The sequence below is a fragment of the Saccostrea echinata genome, unplaced genomic scaffold (genome assembly GCF_033153115.1).
Source record: "Saccostrea echinata isolate AGI-Se365-2 ecotype Australia unplaced genomic scaffold, CSIRO_AGI_Sech_v1 ptg000041l, whole genome shotgun sequence".
NCBI lineage: Eukaryota > Metazoa > Mollusca > Bivalvia > Ostreida > Ostreidae > Saccostrea > Saccostrea echinata.
Genome location: NW_026889790.1, coordinates 830,855 through 850,052, shown reverse-complemented (window position 1 = coordinate 850,052; position 19,198 = coordinate 830,855). Strand labels below are relative to the sequence as shown.

Below are 19,198 nucleotides of genomic sequence, written 5' to 3'. Positions count from 1 at the left end.
TGGAAACAAAAGAAATTAACGTAAGACTAATAATTATCAGTGTTTGTATTCGTCAAATTTCCAATCAGATTAAAAAAAAAATACTTGTTGACTTTTAAAAGTTTCAAGTGTCAAAGTTCGTTATTCAAATTGTCAAACTTTCAACCTGTCAATAAAAAAGTTCCCAGTATATTGTGCACCGGAAATAAAGATATATGTGAAAATACGTTCTCTTTCCTACACCTGTTAAGGGGGTAAAAAAATTTTAACTTAAGTTAGTCATTACAGGTGTTTACACATATTTTTGCTGCAATTCATTATTAAAAATGTTAATAAAAAGAAGATGTGTGAAATATATCAACTAGACATTGATTGAAATTCACACTTTTCTGTAATTGTCTAAATATTGCATGAAGAAAGAATCTGTGATGTGAAATAAATATTAATTGATTAAAAAATTATTAATATTGTTTTTCTCTTAGCGAGGACCTTGAGGTCCACGCTGAAAATATATATAAGTGAGGTTAAACCGGATGCTATGGAGAAAAAAGAATGCACATGCCCCAGAATGCGATACAGTTCGCTTCTAGGACAATTTGCCCTTAGGAAAATTCGCACTCCTCGAAGAAGAACTTGCCCAACATTGAAAACACTAATATTCTGTACATTGTATTTATTTGTTTTTTGGGAATCCAAAATCAACGTCTTCGCTCATTTACTCGACTCTTAATTGTAAATAAAAAGTATCATTCTATTGTTATGTATATAGATGGTAAAATAATATTTACAAATTAAGATCCTGGCTTCTTTGGTGCAAGCATTTCAAACAAGGAAAATTTCATCTGGCTTCACAGCTTTAATTCAATTCGAAGATCAGGCTTTAAAAGATAAGACTTCCGGTATCAGCTTTGTGCAACACGACTCGTAGGAGGCATTTCAGTAGGGGGATAACTGAAATTCTTGATAAGCAAAAAAGAAAGGTCATTTAACGTCTCATGAAGGGGTACGACTGTTAAATTAGCTTACATTTCAATTCTTTAGTTTTTACTGGCAAAACTATTGAGGGGACACAACTAGTACTGTAGATTGGCTTTCTTTTTATAAAGTAAGTCTTAACTGGCAAAATCATCATTCCCTCCCCGTTCCTATGAGCCTGGTATCATTTGCTGTCTTCGGCGGAAAAGAAATATTTTCCCTGTAAAGGCAAGGAGAACAACGCTGCTGTATCAGATGCCTTGATCAAGTTTAATTGATAACCAGTTTTATATATTACAGTTTCAGTAATTATATTTTTCAAAAGTCAGTAACATCAGAACGTACGAGTTTTCTACACTTTATACAACCATTCCTCACAATAGTGGGTGCTGGCATTCCTCTTTGACAACATTTATGTAGTCTTCGGAGACCAGGTCTTCCAACTAACTGTTGGAATTCCGAAGGGCACTAATTGTGCTTCTTTATTAAACGACCTGTTTTTATATTCCTATGAATCAGAATTTATTTAAAAACTTCTACAAAAGAAGAAAACACTTTTTGTGGCCTTCAACTCGACATTCAGATATATCTGAATGGGTCGTATTTTGACTGACTTTTTTCACACCAATTGTCAGGCCTTTGTTTTTATACTGAATTTGACTACATAATGTTCCGTCTACCAGATCAATACATAGGGCTCACGGCGGGTGTGACCGGTCAACAGAGAATGCTTACTCCTCCTAGGCACCTGATCCTATCTCTGGAATTTCCAAGGGTCCGTATTTAATGCACTTTTTACAGAATTGAATTGTTTTATAGATTTTTTTTTTTGATCGATCACTTCGTTATTTTCACCTTTTTCATTACGTTAAATTATATTGAAAAATTACAAGATTCAAGATAAAAGAATTTTATTTACGTCACATATATAACAGATTTTTTTGTCAGAAACACATGCCTGTTGTCCATGTATTACAGCAACTTGTCATTATTTTCTGGGGGAAAATATCAACAGTGTATTTGCACCTGGCCTATTTTATTTATTTTTGTCATGGGGAAGCGTTTTAAATTGGGGTAATGAATAAAGCAAATATGTTTACATAAATCATTATGATGAGAAACACACACACAGACAGAACATGAAAAAAAAATATTCTAGAAGATAAGCTTGATTTTTTAGTTGAAATCATTGGACATTGTACTTACACCTACTTGGTTGATTTATCTCAAAATGTGTGCATTATATATGAAGAATCATTTGTAAAATTGTAAATTTGATGTTTTTAATTGACATTCAATATAACTGTCGCTAACTATCTCCAGGTTTGTTTTTATTATCTTGTTTTCATATTGAATTTTTAGAAGCGTTCATACATCGTGTTTAGAAACTTAAGTTTTTGATATCAGTTAATTCATACATTCTTTAACCGTCATGCTTATTTTTCAGTACTTATAACTGGTCATGTATTCTTACTTATTATTTAAATCTACAAGAAAGATATTGCACGTATACTGAACTTCCACATAATTGGAACAAATTTACTTTTAAAATATTATCCCATTTGTTGATATGAAATCAGAACCTAGGATGTTGCAAATATATTTAATTTGGCAAAGTAGTGTCTTGACTTTTTTTACTTCAGTGAACTTAAATGTGATTTATTCTTTGAGGATCATAAGTTTTTTGCAAGAGAATATTTCTGAACAACTATCTACAATATTGCACACGAAGTGTTCAGTCCCTACCCGTTTGGCATTTGATAAAGGAAAATTTATTGTTGTAAATAATTATTTACGAAAACAACAATTTCCTGTAAAGGGTTTGAGTATTTGTTTCATAAGAGGTAGAGCGTGGGGGAGTGGAGCAATCTAAAATGAAACAACCCTGAGGTAGTAGTATCATATGTACTAAATTTAATATCGAAAGATACTCATTCATATTTTTTGCAATTTCGTGGACAAAAAATGTAATAATATAACGAAATATCCAGTGTAATTTACGATTGCTTTGACCAGTGGCATGTCAAAATTACTTATTTCCCAGACAAATGAGCAATGAGACATATTATTACACATCTACTGCGGAAGTACCCCTGTTGCTTCCAAACATATAAGGCTTTACTGTATTGTATAAATATGATTTTGTTCTCAACATTTTTCAGATCGGATTCAGAAGGAGTAACGTAAGTATGTTGCCTATTTTCTTTATTTTTTTTCTTTGCTTATTATTAATTAAGATATCATTCTTAAGTATCAAGATAATTTAATCAAATCATCAAATAGAAGATGGACTTCAGTGGCGAAAAGGAAAGTTGAGTACCAGTATAAAGAACTTGATAATTATTTTATTCCCATGACAGCAATCTAAGCACATCTACCCTTCATCTTAATCTTCATACTCATTTAATAATACTTGATAATCATCTTAATACCTGTGATCATAAATACGCCATTTAAGAACATTTTTTTTCTAATTCAATATAAAAGGTATAGCTACTAAGTTTAATCATTGTTTGAGCATTGTTAAAACAAACATAATGAAGATGCAAAAAAAAACGAAAGAAATTACAATTTTTTTTTTTTTTTTCGAGTCAAAAAATTTAATAAATAAAAATGATAGGCTAATTGATTTTGTCCTCAAATCAATCAAAAGAAAAAAATATAACACTTTTATCACTGCATCACTTACGTACCTGAGAGATCGAGTTATAAACATTTGAAAAGGAAGGTTACTGACCATTTTAAAAAAAAGTATCCAAGCACTTCATTTTCTTTCCAATATTTGGGAGAGGGACGGTATAATTCAGACTACCGAGGACGTCTATTTCCAATCTATTTTCAGCCAAAAAAAAAAAAAAGATTTTGAAAAAAAAAAAACAAAAAAAAAAAACGAAAATTGAATGAGGGATTTGAGGGGCCATTTAAGAAAATGGCTCTTTCACAGTAACTTTTTTAATACCTTGATCATTTTCCTTACTGTATTATGTTCTTAGTTTAGCTAAACTGATGCAATTTAAAATGTATGGTCATTGTTGTACATGACATGACGTTTATGGACGATTTAAAGCCATATTCAGCAGAAACTGGATTGGTCAGTTATGCCCTCTAGAGCAGTCTGGTATTTTCTAAGAATTTGGATCAGTAAATGCAATATTGAAAATAAAAAGGGGGTTGTTTAGGAACCTTTGACTTCCTCTCCAGAACCACTTGGCCATTTTTTCAACCAAACTTGCCACATCTTTGGGTGAAGAAGATTAAAGTTTGTTTCCATGAAGTGCCACGCCCTTTTTCAAGGAAAAGATTTCATTTAAATGACCTCCGAGGCTAATGCGGGGCCACAATGGGCGAGAAAAGTTTTACATAGGAATGTACAGGAAACAATCCTGAAAAATCTTCTTCTCAAGAACAGCAACACCATAATTAATCATATTTATAAGGATGCATCCTCAGTTTATTTTCAAGTCCAAATTATGACCCCCTCCCCCGTCCGGGGCTAGGGTGAGGCCACATTAGGCGATCAAAGTTTAAAATAGGGATATATAGGGAGAAAAAAAATTCTGAGGAACAGGAATACCATGATTAATTATATTTATTTGGAAGTAACCTCAGGTAGTTTAGATTCAAAGCCCAGATCGAGGCAACATTCGGCGATCTAGGAATATATGGAAAAACGTCTTCTTCTTTAGAACAGCAAAACCATTTTCTACATATTTATAAGGAAACACCCAAAGATAGTGTAGATTCAAGTTTGTTCAAATCGTGACCCCCGGGGAAGTGAGGGTTTTTTAATGGAGTATATTGGGAAAAATCTGCTGCCGTAGAACAGCAGGACCTGTGAATCAGGTGAGCGTTGTGGGCCTCCTGTTTTTGGATTCTGAGCTTGATTGCATTTCAAACTCTTCAAATTTCATTACCGAAATATTACTTATTTTTCAGGCAAGCACTATGTTCCAGTGTAAAAATATCGCATTAACTCTGGCCCTTTTTGTGTTCTTATCAAGTTTCCTTTTGGAAATTGCTGCAATGAGCCAGGAAACCAATTTGATCAGAAGGTAATCAATATTAATAGAAAAAATGCAATTTTGTATAACCTATGTTTTTTTTCTATTTTCAAACCTAATGCAAATGTTAATAAACAGAAATGACCCAATGTGGGATAAACTGAATCATTAAATCAAAAGATCCAAGAGACATATATAGGAAATTTCAAGTTTCATAAGTTTCTCTAAGCAAGAAGTATCCGCGAAATATTGAATAAAAAAGCCGCTAAACATAAATGATTAACTACATAGTGTACATATTCAGGATCTATGAGATCAAAGTTAAGATTAAGGTCACAATGTCATAAAAAATACTTTTCTTGTGAAAATGCTTTCCCAAAAATGTATATATGTGTAAAATATCATATCTAGTATCCTTCTTGTTATTCGTTATATTCTTCTTATATCTGTTAATAAAATTTGATCCTCAACAATGTCATAAAAATTTAAATTGTATTAACAGACAGAAGGACATAAAATTAAGACTCCGGATTGGACAGAGGTTTATTTTTACATTTCAGCCGAAAGCCTAGAAATATTATGGCGGATTTGTTACTAATGGACTATATGGCTTCTAGACACAGCGATAAACTTGGATACGGTCTAAATATATCTCAATAGTATGTATTCGGTTAACTCTTTCTCTTGTTTATTTCTTTTACAATAGACAGCTTCTTTTGTGATTTATGATTCTTTATTATAAGTAAAACGTTTTTATTAAATATTCCACTTATCTTTTTTATAACGAAATCCAACATGAAATAGTTTTGTCATCTAACTTTACATGAATATCCACCCACCCACTCCAAAAAAAGGTTAGTGTAATGTATGATATGTTATCAATTTCAATTTCAGCGGGAGGTAGCACCTGTAATTGTTATCTGGTAAGTGAAATTTAAGCTACCTTATATGGATTGTTACCTGGTAAGTGCGAAATTTAATATACCTACCTGGTGTGAATTGTTACCAGGTAAGTAAAATTCAATCTACCTGATATGAATTGTTGTCAGGTAAGTGAAATTTAATCTGCATGATATGAATTGTTACCTGGTAAGTGAAATCTACTCTAATCTGTTTAAGCAAAATAGATCTTAACCTGGCGATAGTTAAATTTACTATAATTCTGTTAAAATGTTTCATATATAAAGTTAAGAAGATAATTTTTTAGAGTCTGAAAAAATTCTTCTACAGCAAAGCTATACCCGGGGTACAAGTTGTACTATCCATCCCTTCGAAAATTTTCGTTCATTTTTTGACGCAAATTTTGATTTCCTTTGATTTCTCCAACACTGAAGAGATCCTCCTCCAACACTGAAGAGTTCCTCGAAGCTATACCCGGGGTATAAATTGTTCTATCCAACACTCAGAATTCATAATATACATCAGTATAATAAAACTCTTATCCATTGGATTTGAGTGGGATAGTCCTTTCAATAAACCCTTGTAAGGAAGTATTCCACTCGGCCGGTTTGATAAAAGAGCTATTCCACTCACAGCCAGTAGATAGATGCATTTTATATTTTTTCTTTTAATCTTTTTTAGCTCATTTGAGCTGACAGCTCAATAAGCTTTTCTAATCACATTTTTTCGTCCATCTGTCCGCCCATCCGTCTGTGACTTTTCACATTTTTGACTTCTTCTGAAGAACCACTGGGCCAATATCACCTAAACTTGCCACAAAGCATCCTTGGGTAAAGAGGATTCAAGTTTGTTCAAATGTAGGGCCACGCCCTCCTTTAAGGAGAGACAATTAAGGATTAGTGAAAATTTTGTGGTATTTTTGAAAAATTTTCTTCTCAAGAACAACTTCATATTCAAATTTGTTTAAATCATTACCCCTGAGGGTTGAGTGGGGCCACAATGGAGGATCAAAGTTTTACATATGAATATATAGCAAAAATCTTCTTCTCAAGAACAGCAATGCCATGATAAGTCATATTGATATGAAAGAATCCTCAGGTAGTGTAGATTCAAGTTCATTCAAATCATGACAATTGGGGGTAGGTTGGGATCACAATGTGGGATCAAAGTTTTACATAGATACATAAAGGACAAAACAATCTTTAAAAGTCTTTTTCTCAAGAAGTGCAAAGCCATGATTGGGCATATTGATAGGGGAGCATCCTCGGGTACTGTAGATTCACTTTTGTTCAGACCATGACCCCGTGGATTGGGTGAAGCCACAGTGGAGGGTCGAACTTTTACGTATGAATATATATAATTATGAAATTTTCTTCTCAAAAACAGCAAAGCCATGATTGGTCATAATGATATGGAAGCATCCTCAGGTCGTGTAGACTTATATTTTTCTAAATCATGACCCCAGGGATACGGTGGGACCACAATGGGGGATCAAAGTTTTAAATAGGAATAGATAGGAAAAAATCTTTAAAAATCTTCTCAACTACAGCATCCTGAGATAATGTAGATTCAAGTTCAAATATAACCCCTCTGAGTAGAATAGGGCTACAATGTGCGACCAAAGTTTTACATAGGAATATATATGAAAAACATCTCTTCTTAAGTACAGCGAAACCATGATTAGTCATATTGATATGGAAGCATCCTCAGATAGTGTAGATTCAAATTTGGTCAAATCATGACCCAGGTGATACGTTGGAGCCACAATGGGTGATCAAAGTTTTACATAGGAATATATAATAGAAAAAATCTGCTGATGAAGAACAAAAGAGCCATGTTTGACTCAGATGAGGGTTGTGGCCCATAGGCCTCTTATTTTAACGTTAAAGAACTACATGTATTTTTATGTTTTTTAAAGTTCACTGATACTCTTATAAGCGAGATTATTATCTCTAAAGGGGATAAATGACAATTATTCCTTAAACAAAAAATCTAGTTATCAGGCCATTGCTGTCAAATTTTTTGTCGCAAGGTTGGTTAAAATTGTGAGCATTTTAATTATAAATTAGATTTCTTTTGAAAATCATAAGCGTTAAGGAAAATATGAATGAGTAGAATGGGGATCCTTGAGAGTTTTGTACAGAGCGAAAAAATTAATTGAAGAATTCTTAACTTCAGGTTTATTTACATTCCGGAAGAGTTGGAGAGCCGTTCAGCCTTGGATGCAGAATGTGATACTCATATTTATAAACATTATTGATGCAATAAAATGCAGAAAATTCTGTCTAAAGCATGTTTTCTTTCTTTAGCATTTTTTAAAATGAAATATGAAGATAACGAACAGTATTCCATCTCGAAAGTCGAGTGAAACGATACAAATTTAGAGCAGAGCAAACACGGACCTCAAAATGTAGAGGTGGGATCACATCCGCCTTGTTCTCCTTGTCAGGATTGGAAAAAAAAACCGGAAAAATCTGTAGAAAGTTCAGTGTATAAATAATGGCCTACCAATTAGTATGAAAAACGTCAGTCAGCATTTGACTCAATGATAGGCTGTATGTGCTGACAAGGTCAGCATGTTGATATCCTTGTTTCATCTACTTGTGTGTCAATAGCTTGCCTCGTTTTAGAAATTGTTCATACGTAGAGCATACTCTTGTGTATCAAATCAACTGAGAGACATAAGCCCCATATGCAGGTGATAAGGGTATATTGTTGCATAAGTAAGGAAATTTGACGATTGAAAAGTTATCAGAAAGTTTTGTTGTTAGGTTACCATTAACGTCTTTTTCTAGTAAAATATCTAAATATGAAACAGATGTGTCAGAATCTGTGGTATCTTTTATTTCAAGCTCACTGGGATATATCGAGTCAACATATGAATGAAAGTAACTATTGTTAATTGATAATACGTCGTCGATATATCGAAATGTCGAGTTGAAGGCCACACCAGTGCAAGTATTTTCTTGAATAAATTTTTTGAATAAATTCTGCTTCATATTGATACAAAAACAGGTCTGCTAATTAGGGGATGCAATTGCTACCCATGGGAATTCCAACAGATTGTTGGAAGACCTGCTCTCTAAAAACTGCATAGATGTTGTCAATCAGAAACTCAAGCATCTCTTTAATATCAACTTCAGAGTACTTGTGAGTACAATCAGAGTGCTTTTTAACAAAATAATTTTGTAAATGTGACAAAGTAAGTAGATTTACGAGTTCCATTTTTATTGAAAAAGCGGCTGTCAATGACGTCAAAAAGCCTGGACTTCAATTTATCGTGGGGAATGGTTGTATAAAGTGTTGAAAGTCGTGCGTTTTGATATTATTGATTTTAGCAAACTTTTGTGATTTCACATTTTCCAAAAGTTCTTCGGAGTTTTTAAGTATCCACATCTGATTTACACCACTTCTCGAATATACTGTTGTACAGTACTCCTGAAGTTTCTCCTTCATTACAGTAAATATTTTAGTGAGGAGTAAAGAAAGAGGCTTGGTAGAACATTTACTGGAACCTGCTATGTATCTTTGTTTGTAAGGATTTTTATAAAGGTTCAGAATCCAGTAAAGGTATTGTAATTCAAATTCATTTTGATTGTTGGGAATATTAAAAATATCTAAAATGGACATATGACTTTGAAGAATTTCCTCCTTAGAAAGGGAGGTATGGGTGTAAGCTGGTGTCAAACAACTGTGTTTGTAAACATGGGCACGATCTATATTATTGTTAATATTTACATTATACGAAATGTGTTCAATTTGATTACTCTGCACACATCACTGAGCACGGACTGATAATACTGGTGAGTTGGTTTTGCTTTCTCATCTCTCTACTCAGATTTCTGAATTATAATTCTAATAGTTTTCATTAGTTTTTCCACTATTCTTAAATATTAAGGATAAAATTTATTATTAAATGTAAGGAGCTGTGTCAATCAAACACGTACCGAAATTCGTAGTTTAAATAATTTCCAGTAAAAGAAATTTCTAAACACACTTTTATAATATTTTTGTGTGAAATGCTCTAGCAACGTATAAGTAAGTATACTATAACTTCAAATCTGTGCCCAGGTCCGTTTATGGTAAAGACAGTTGTAATATATACAAGTTGATATCGGTTCTTGTATTTCTAAATGGAAGGTGCCCAGATCAAAGCACACAACACGATATGTTCATGAATTTGTGAGGTTTTCTTTCTTTTTTGATGATATTAAGTTGCTTAAAAGTTCTGGGCTTATCAGTGATAAGACGTAGCACTTGATATATATAGGGTTTATTTTATATTTATTTTAAATATTAGTTTGATATTATAATTATATATTATATTAGTTTGATGAGGGAAAATACCCAGGATTAAATTTGTTACTATTACGATAAAGCAATGATTTGTAAATAAATTGTTGTTTTAATTTAACAACACTTAATCGTAGGCAATTTATTGAACAAAGTGTAAATATTTAATTCTTATTTTGAAATTATTTGAAATAGTAAGCCAAAAAAGTCTTAAACGAGATAAAAACAAATTATATGATCATTGTAATTAAACACCCTGCATCGTAGCAAGTGTTTGTAATATAAATATCTCATTAAATTTCATCATCCTCATCAAAGACCAAATCTTCATCACCCACATCATGTTCTTGTACAAGTTTGACAAACAGCGGAATCGAATGTCTGGAAATGGAAATTGGAACATAAATTACGAAATGATCCTCATATAAATTTGATTTCATATTTTGTTTGTACATTTTAGTATTACAAAAGCGTTTTGACATGATTTAATTAGAAAAAAAAGAATTCCAAATACTAGTACCAAAATGTGGACGTTTCAAACTCGAGGCCAATTCTTTATAATGGATACAATACTGAAAAATAAATTAATTGTTAAAATACTGACTACTGTACCTTTTGGTCACTCGACTTAATATCAGCCATATTTGGGATAAACTCCTGTCACCTTCCAAATACAAATCCGAGAAATAGATCGCTGTAAAATATTTCGGAAAAATGATTTCATTATCAAGAATAGTCAAGTGAAAATGAGCAATTTTAGCATCATCACATTCTTTTGCTACCTTTGACAGAATTTTGAATTTGAAAAAAAAATTATGTTTATCACATTGTTCATCTATTTTAGAGAGTGAGACTTGATTTTGAAATATTGCGTAAGATTTACATATATACGAAGTAGTAAAATCAGCGAATTAACCATAGTCTTTACAGGTATTGCAGTAGTAAAATAACATTAAGGTCAGGCGATACGTTCCTGAAATATCTGTTTCGTATATCTTCGTATTGTGTGGAAAATATTCAAAATTTTAATTACCTTCTGATTTTTTAACTGGTTTCTAATTGTCTTTAAAAAATTGAAACACTTAAAAATGTGTTATTGGCTAATTAAGTTTTTTCCAAAAGGATTTTATAGGAAACATCATCCTCTGATATCTTACACAAATGCCTGGTAAGGTACCTCAATTTTTTGTGAGTAAACATGTTAAAGTAGCAATACTTCAAAGACAAAATCATAGAAAAAATTATATATTATTGAGGAACCTATCATCTGTCCTTAAATACAAGATTTAATATAACAGAAGTAATAAATGTAAACATATACTAAAAAAATTGAATCTTATTTAAATTAATTTTTTGTTCAAAATTTATAAATGTTTTGTTTTCTTGATACATGTTTAATAATTCGACAGAAAATTTCTTCTTAATTTGAGAAACTAATTTTTTTGTATTATAAATGGTGCAAAACTTGCTTATAAAATATATTCGAAAAAAATATTACTTTGTAATTTGAATTGATATTTCATAACTTGTTTTAATTGAGTAAGATGTGTTTCCAACCAATATCTCTCAATGGCTTAACGTAGCTACTGGTTATAAATGCTGCAATATCATTTATGGATGTTAATTTAGTCATCTTTTAATGCTGTATTATATTATATACAATGATTATTAGTGGTTACTTCAATTATCAAAAGTCTCACGTGAACACCCAAGGAAAATAACGATAAACTGATTGAACTATTTAATATGAAGATCTAGAGAGACGTTTTTTCCTAAATATAGGCGCTCAGTGGCTTCATTCCCCCCTCCCTCACTGCCCCTCAAGCGCCTTGGCACAAGTATTCTTTCTATGAAGTTTCCTTCTTAAAAGCATTTAGGCTCCATTATGTTGCTTTTTCTAGGACATCAAATTCATTATAATTCAAAGGGAAGTTAGCTCATTAAATGCCATTTTATTTAACAACGCATTTTCCTTAACCTTTGTGTAAAACTGTCTACCTCCAATTGTAAAAAAAAAATGCATTTGTTTAGAAAGTCTGAAAAAATTTCTTTAATGTCAAACACATTGAATATACGAATGAATGTTCAAAAAGAATCTAAAATGCATATTACCTTGAGACGATGAATCTTTCAAGCTGAATGATAGAAGCACAAAAACTGCAATGTAGGAAAATTTAGTGGAAACCATTGAGGAAAGATTTAATTCCTCTCCTTGGTGCAAATCAAGAAAAGAAAAACGGAAAAGTTTAATACAGAATACGAAGATTAAAACATATAAAACTGCTTATAATAACCGGCACAATCAACAATATACAATATTACTATATATTCACTAATCAATAATTTCAGATGCTTACTCCTATTATGCACCTGATCCCACCTCTGGAATTTCCGGGGGTCTATGTTTTAAGCACTGTTCACAGAATTTGATTGTTTTTAGATTATTTTTTTTTTTTGAAATCGATCATTGTGCGTTATCTTCATCTTTTTTCATAAATCTAGATCAGCAATATTTAAAAAAAGAAAAGAAAAACAAAAAGTAATTTCATTAATTACTCTTGACACAAGCAGTAAAATCTTCTCATAATCAATAAAATATAACTTAAGGAAATATTTGAAAAACATACTTAAGAAAAGAACTTACTTTCGCTGCTACAATGGCGGTGCAGCAATTGTGGACCTATCAATTACGCACGTAATCTTATACACTCCCTGCAAACTAATCTATTATCGGAAGTTAATTGACATTTCTCCTACGTATATTTAATAGACACTAAATGTTGATCGAACTGAATATTCTGTATTTCAGTATTTAGGTTTAATAGAAAGATATTTATAATAGCGAAATTATTAAATTAATTCACTGAATATATATATATATATATATATATATATATATATATATATATATATATATATATATATATATATATATATATATATATATATATATATATATATATATATATAATTTTTATTCGCTTATATATAATTTTTATTCGCACCTAATTGCAGTATTTCTTTTAAATTATCGATGAAAATCAATACTTATTTTGAATAAAAAGTCTAAGTAATTGCTTTTGATAAACACATTAAAGTAGTTTCAGATTAAGTCAGACTAAATCAGACTAAGAGTCATTTATGCCAAGGGGAAAAACCTGTATAAAACCTGCTGCCAAGCGTCAACCTGCAGACCAACCAGCATCAAATAAATGGTCGGCATTGGGGTAGCAGTGTCGCATCTTGGCAGTTTTCAAGACCCGACAACTCTGTTCCTGTATAAGATGAAAATTTTGCTATTTCAGCAAGTACTTCAGCATGCATGGATACGTTTACTTCAAGTATAACAACCCCCTCCAGCAATGCAGCAAAGGTCAGTCTTGAGCGTTCTGATCGTGGTGATACAGCAGGTAATGAAATTGTCAGTATATCTGGTAGTTTGGGGGCAAATGTTTCAGAATCAGTCAATTAAAAAAATGTTAAGGGACAGTACATTCAATTTAAGTCAATAACTATCTAATCCGGTCCTGATGGATGATTAACAAACCCAAACAGTGCCTGATGAGTAATTGAACCCAAACAGGCTACAGTAAAGATTACAAATGTGCAGCAGTTGAATTTCTCCTCAATATATGTTATTGCATACCTACGGAAGCCCATTTAGGACCTATCAAAAATATTTTTGAATTCGATATAACGAATTGTCGAATAAATAATAACGAATTTAATTCGTTATAACAATTTCTTTGAATTCGTTATAACGAATTCAATCTGTTATTATAAATTTGTTGAGTTCGTTATAACGAATTAAATTTGTTATAAGGAATTCTAAAACTAGTTAAAACGAATTAAATTCGTTAAAACGAATTCCTTAATTTGTTATATCAAATTAAATTCGTTAAAACGAATTCGAAAAAATCGTTATATCTAATTCATATATTTTTTTCAACAAGCCCCGATTTTTGAATTTGATTAAACGAATTTAATTCGTTATAACAAATTTTAGAATTCGTTTAAACGAATTTAATTCGTTATAACAAAGTTTAGAATTCGTTGTAACGAATTCAATAAATTTGTTACAACAGATTAAATTCGTTATAACGAATTCAAAGAAATTGCTATAGATCTAACGAAAATTCGTTACGACAAATTCGACAATTTGTTATATCGAAATCAAAAATATTCTTTTGATAGGTCCTTAATTAACTTCCGTACATACCTTATAAAATATTTTGGCTTTTTTAATTATATCAACACTGTATGACAGGGCTAAGAGGTGTGAAGGTATACGGTGAAACTTTTATGATGAGAAATTTCGAATAAGAAATGCAAGAAATCCCAGTGCTTTGTAAGGAATCGTTGATCTTGAAAGAAATGTTGGACAATGGAACCGTCAGATACTGGTCCTGTGCAAAGGGGTGGGAGAGGGGGGTCCGATTTCGTAAATGCTATGACTTTAACAATTATAGTTTTGAGAAAAGGAGCAGTGCCATTATCTGCATACGTGTTTGAGTTGTAGTGGCCAACTTCAATCAGTACTGTGTGTATGGTGTTCCTACTAAACAACTACTAAGGATTTATTTTTCAGGTCATAGATACCCTTTACCATACAGAAACAAGGCTCCTTCTTCAAGACAACCCCCACCTGTCCACAGCCAGATTCCCCGAGTTTACCGCGATCGATCTTCAGAGCCCTGTTCCCCTTCCCCCAATATACATGGAAGTTCTTGCTGCCTATTTACATTTTTTTCATGAAAGGAAGAAATCAGAAATTGTGCTAAAGGGGTTTCCTGTAGGTCTTAAATTCAATTACAATGGTTGAATCGTAGGCTCTAATTTAAAGTCAGCTAGAGATAATGTGCTTGAGATTCTAGAAAAAAATTAAAGAAAATCATGATAAAGAGTTTGCATGCCCATTTCATTATAAACTTCTTCCCAATCGAAGACTTTCACTAACAGGCTTAGAACCTAAAAGGATGGCTCATTCTAGGTTGAGGCATCTTTATCTTATCCTGCCAATTCAAGTGTTAATTCATTTATTAACCAATCTTACAGTTCAGACAATTACTGGTCAATAGATGATGCTGTTAGGTTATTAAGTTCATAGGGTAAGTGAGTCTTGATTGGTAACATGGACCTCAAGTCTGCTTTTAGATTGCTTACTGTCCACCCGTCAGATTTTGAACTTTTCTGTTTTAGGATACTGTGAAATCACTAATTTTCGTGGGGGTTTAATTTCCATTGTTTTCAAGATATGAAGAGACCCACGAATTCATGTCCACCACGAAATGTAAAATGTCAGATACATAACTACTCAGCGCGTCCCCAATCACGAAATCAAATGCCCCCGAACGAATCTTTTTTCTTCAAACCGAGAAAATTTGACCCCACGAAAAAACTGCAGGTATGTGATTTCACAGTAAATGATATTTTTTCTTTGACAAATGCCTGGGGTGTTTAATGTCTTGTAGTCTTTTTGATGAGTTTTCATCATGTTTGGTCGCCGAAATAAGGCTAAAATAATAATAAATAAATCATCATGTTTGGAGTGGATAATGAAGCTATACTGTACAGTCTGGACAGGAATCCGTTGTGCACTATATAGATGACTTTTTGTTTGCTGGCGTAGCAGGTAGCAACATACGTGATGAACTTTTGTCATTGTAGGAGTTTGTGAGCAGTTAGGTGTCCTCTTAGCTGGTGATAAAACATTGTGGCCTTCACTTCCTTAGCTCTTCTGGGTTATGAAATAGTCTTAGTTGGAATGATAATAAGAATCCCATCTGAAAAAGCTTAGTAGTTTAAAGGATTTAATCAACAATTAATGACAAAAAAGAAGGGAAACCTTGAGGAATTCCAGATTCTTGCAAGTTTACTGAACTTTGTTGCGTTCCATTCTCTCGGATAGGGATTTCACTAGGCATGTTAATGATGACATGCAAGATGTTTTAAAACCATATCACTTTATCAGGGGTTCAGTTGAAGGTAAATAGGACTTGAGTGTACGGATTCGTTTGATGGGCGTTGTTCCCTTTCCCAAAATTGACTGGGTATAGCAGGTGAACAATTCCAACTACATGTCTATTTACTGAGAATACCTGGACTTCAGATTCAGGTCACGATGCCTTCTTCAGAAATCATTGGTTGTTTTTCAAGTGGCCCACTGAATGGGCTAGTACTGGAGTGATTAGGGACACTTCTTAAACTCAATCAAATTGTCTAGCAATTCGTGCTTGGGGAAGCAATTATTAACAAGAAAATAGTTTTCCGACTTGTCAATGAGGCCCTGGTAAAAATTTTGAAGATATCTTCAAAGAAGAGGTGTGTCATATGTTTTGTTCGCCCTTTGGTACTTTACTATATGTTAACCAATATAAAATTGTCACGATTGTGAACTGTATATATTACATAGATACAAAGATATACTCTCTGCCATGATTACATCTAGTAAAATATGACAGAGGTGAAAATGATAGACCTAAAAGTCAAAATTTAAGTGCAAAAAGATAAAATTAACTGTAACTTTTCTAAATAAGATGCACACTGACCTCCAATTTTCTTTGCGATTATGAGTTACGCTATATGAGTAGATATTTAAGATATACTTGTCAAAAATCCTTGATATAACTAGAATCAGGATAATTATTTCTTATGTAGCTTGTAACCTGAGCTTTGATTGGTTACAAAGCCGGGGATAAATTTCCGTGACGTCACAATGCATAGTTTCTCTTTGATAAAAAGCAAATAACGCCAAATTAAGTAACTTCATATTTTATTTTACACCAAGGGGGATATACTCGCTACCCAGAGTTCACTTCGATTGATTATAGCTTGTTAAAGGTAGCTCGCGGGTTTACTGTCTTTCTGAAAACATGGACTGAAATCTGTCAAATGGGTCCATTCGTTCCAAAATTTTGTTTCTGAATTTTTTTCACATTCGTCTGCGTGATTATGTTGTAAATGTATCTCAAATATACCAATGTTGGTGAATACAGATGACGCCATTTCATTGAAATATATAGTAAAATTGAACCTTTCACCTGTAAACGCATTTCAAAACCATGCTCATAATTTTAAAATGAAGCAGACAAATTTTGTCTTATATAACACAATGAATGTGAATCAACTCATACAAAAAATTGTATGTGTTCTTGCTCAATTTCTACCATATATTTTTTTTTATTACGTCGTTATATTACGTTAGCGCATTATTTTCTTAAATGTCTGCGCGACTAAAAATATGTGTGTCATTAAAAAAGCATGCAATCCGCCAGCTAATTTGTTACTGATCGAGGGTATTGCATAATTTTATTTAGAAATTGCTATAGTTTGCCCACAGAATGGCACTATTTCAATGAATCATAGAGAATTCATATGATTTTTTATTCAAATAAATCACGCAATGCGGAGATAATTGAAATAAATCTATATAAAAAAATCTGATTTGGGTTGGATTATATTTGCAAATCGAAATTAAAATTATTGTAATCTATTTTAAAAAATGTCAAGTTTTGTTAACGTAACTAAGTATATGTATGAATCTCTATAAAGGTAGCACACTGAACTTGGATACACATATTTCATGGAACGAAATGACTGTCCCTATCACTGAATTAACAGTATTCAGCTTTCCCTTCAATACGTAATGAAGACATCTCTTCCGCCTCTCTAGAGCGTCAATTCTGAAACTCCACCAAAATGAATAATAATAATACATGTAATTAAATTTGCAAAGAATGACAAAATATTGTATTTTACTTTGAAGAATAGTATTCATTTTAGCTTTGCATTTTCCAACATAAAGAAAGCTTTAATTTATTGACACGTCCTTTACTTTTAATTATATTTAAATAAATATTTGTACAGACCACCACAACCTTTAATTAATTTTTTATTTTATTTGCAAAATATATTTTTTAGTTGTTTGTAGTTATTGTAAACATGGTACGCTTTTAACATCAGCAAACGACCTGACGTCATCAAAGCCGCGAGCTTCCTAAAAACAAGATAGGTGCACTTGTCTGAACAAGGCAATCAGATATTTATTGAATCTTTGAAAAAGGCTTTGCACAATTTTATTTTGTCAGGTGTGGGAGTGATGCTTACTCTGCTTAATAAAAGAAATCGACCATGGCACACTATTTCGCTGACTAATTAATGGCAAATGCAACCTTTTGCTTGCACATTACGCAACAGACTACTTTTTGCAATAGACTGTATATTTTACAGGCCTTGTTATATACCATAAAGCCTTTTTAATTGCATTTCCTTTGAGATGTAGAAAACACTTCGCAGTAACATGAAGCATAAAAGTAAGTAACCTCTCTCAAGCGGAGGCTTGATGTTCAATTATGAAACAGAAGTACACCTTTTCCTTTTCGGAAAAGTTAATCCATCCATTTGTATCTCGAGTAAAACTAATTTTGACCTTGTTTACTGAGAGAAAATTATCTATGGCATATGAGAATGTTGACTGTTTTTGTACATTCTGCGACATTTCTTACACTTTAACTTTGAAAAAGACTGAGTATTAAGAATGTGCGTTTTGTTGACAAAGTAATCTTGCATATTGAATTGAACGGATTCAATTGCAAAAAGAAGTTACTGGGGGAAAAATAAAAGTAAAGAATTAATATATTTTGCTCTCCATACATTTGTTAAAAATAAAGATTTTCATTGCAAACTTTTTGTCCCTTTGTAGCCTCTTGACTTAAAGAAAACGTTTAAAATTCATCTGTCTGTATGCTTGAAAGAATTTTCAAGTTTTATATGACAGTAGATTTAATTCTTGTCTGAAGACTGAGCGAGATGATATCTGAGCACGCCATCTAATTCTGAAGAAACGAAGACTACCTTCATAGTCTTTCCTCGGGAGTAAATATGTAAGAGGTAGCGCTGTAAAATCACTTATTTTTAGGGGTCTGTTTTTGTGGACTGAAGAAAAAGTTGTTTCAAGGGAATTTGAATTCTTGGCTGAAGAAGAAACATGAAACTACTATTTAAAATTTAAGCATTTCATGGGAGCATAGATTTGTGGGTCGCATTCCTAC

General features: G+C 32.2%; 1 long non-coding RNA gene across 1 annotated transcript; it reads left to right on the top strand.

Annotated features, from left to right (window-relative positions):
• The first annotated feature begins 4,896 nt into the window (after nucleotides 1-4,896).
• On the top strand, nucleotides 4,897-8,137 carry LOC133200979 (uncharacterized). The gene is made up of 4 exons (XR_009723024.1): nucleotides 4,897-5,006; nucleotides 5,516-5,614; nucleotides 5,850-5,878; nucleotides 8,034-8,137. It is a non-coding gene; the product is annotated as an uncharacterized LOC133200979 (long non-coding RNA).
• Nucleotides 8,138-19,198: the final 11,061 nt, after the last annotated feature.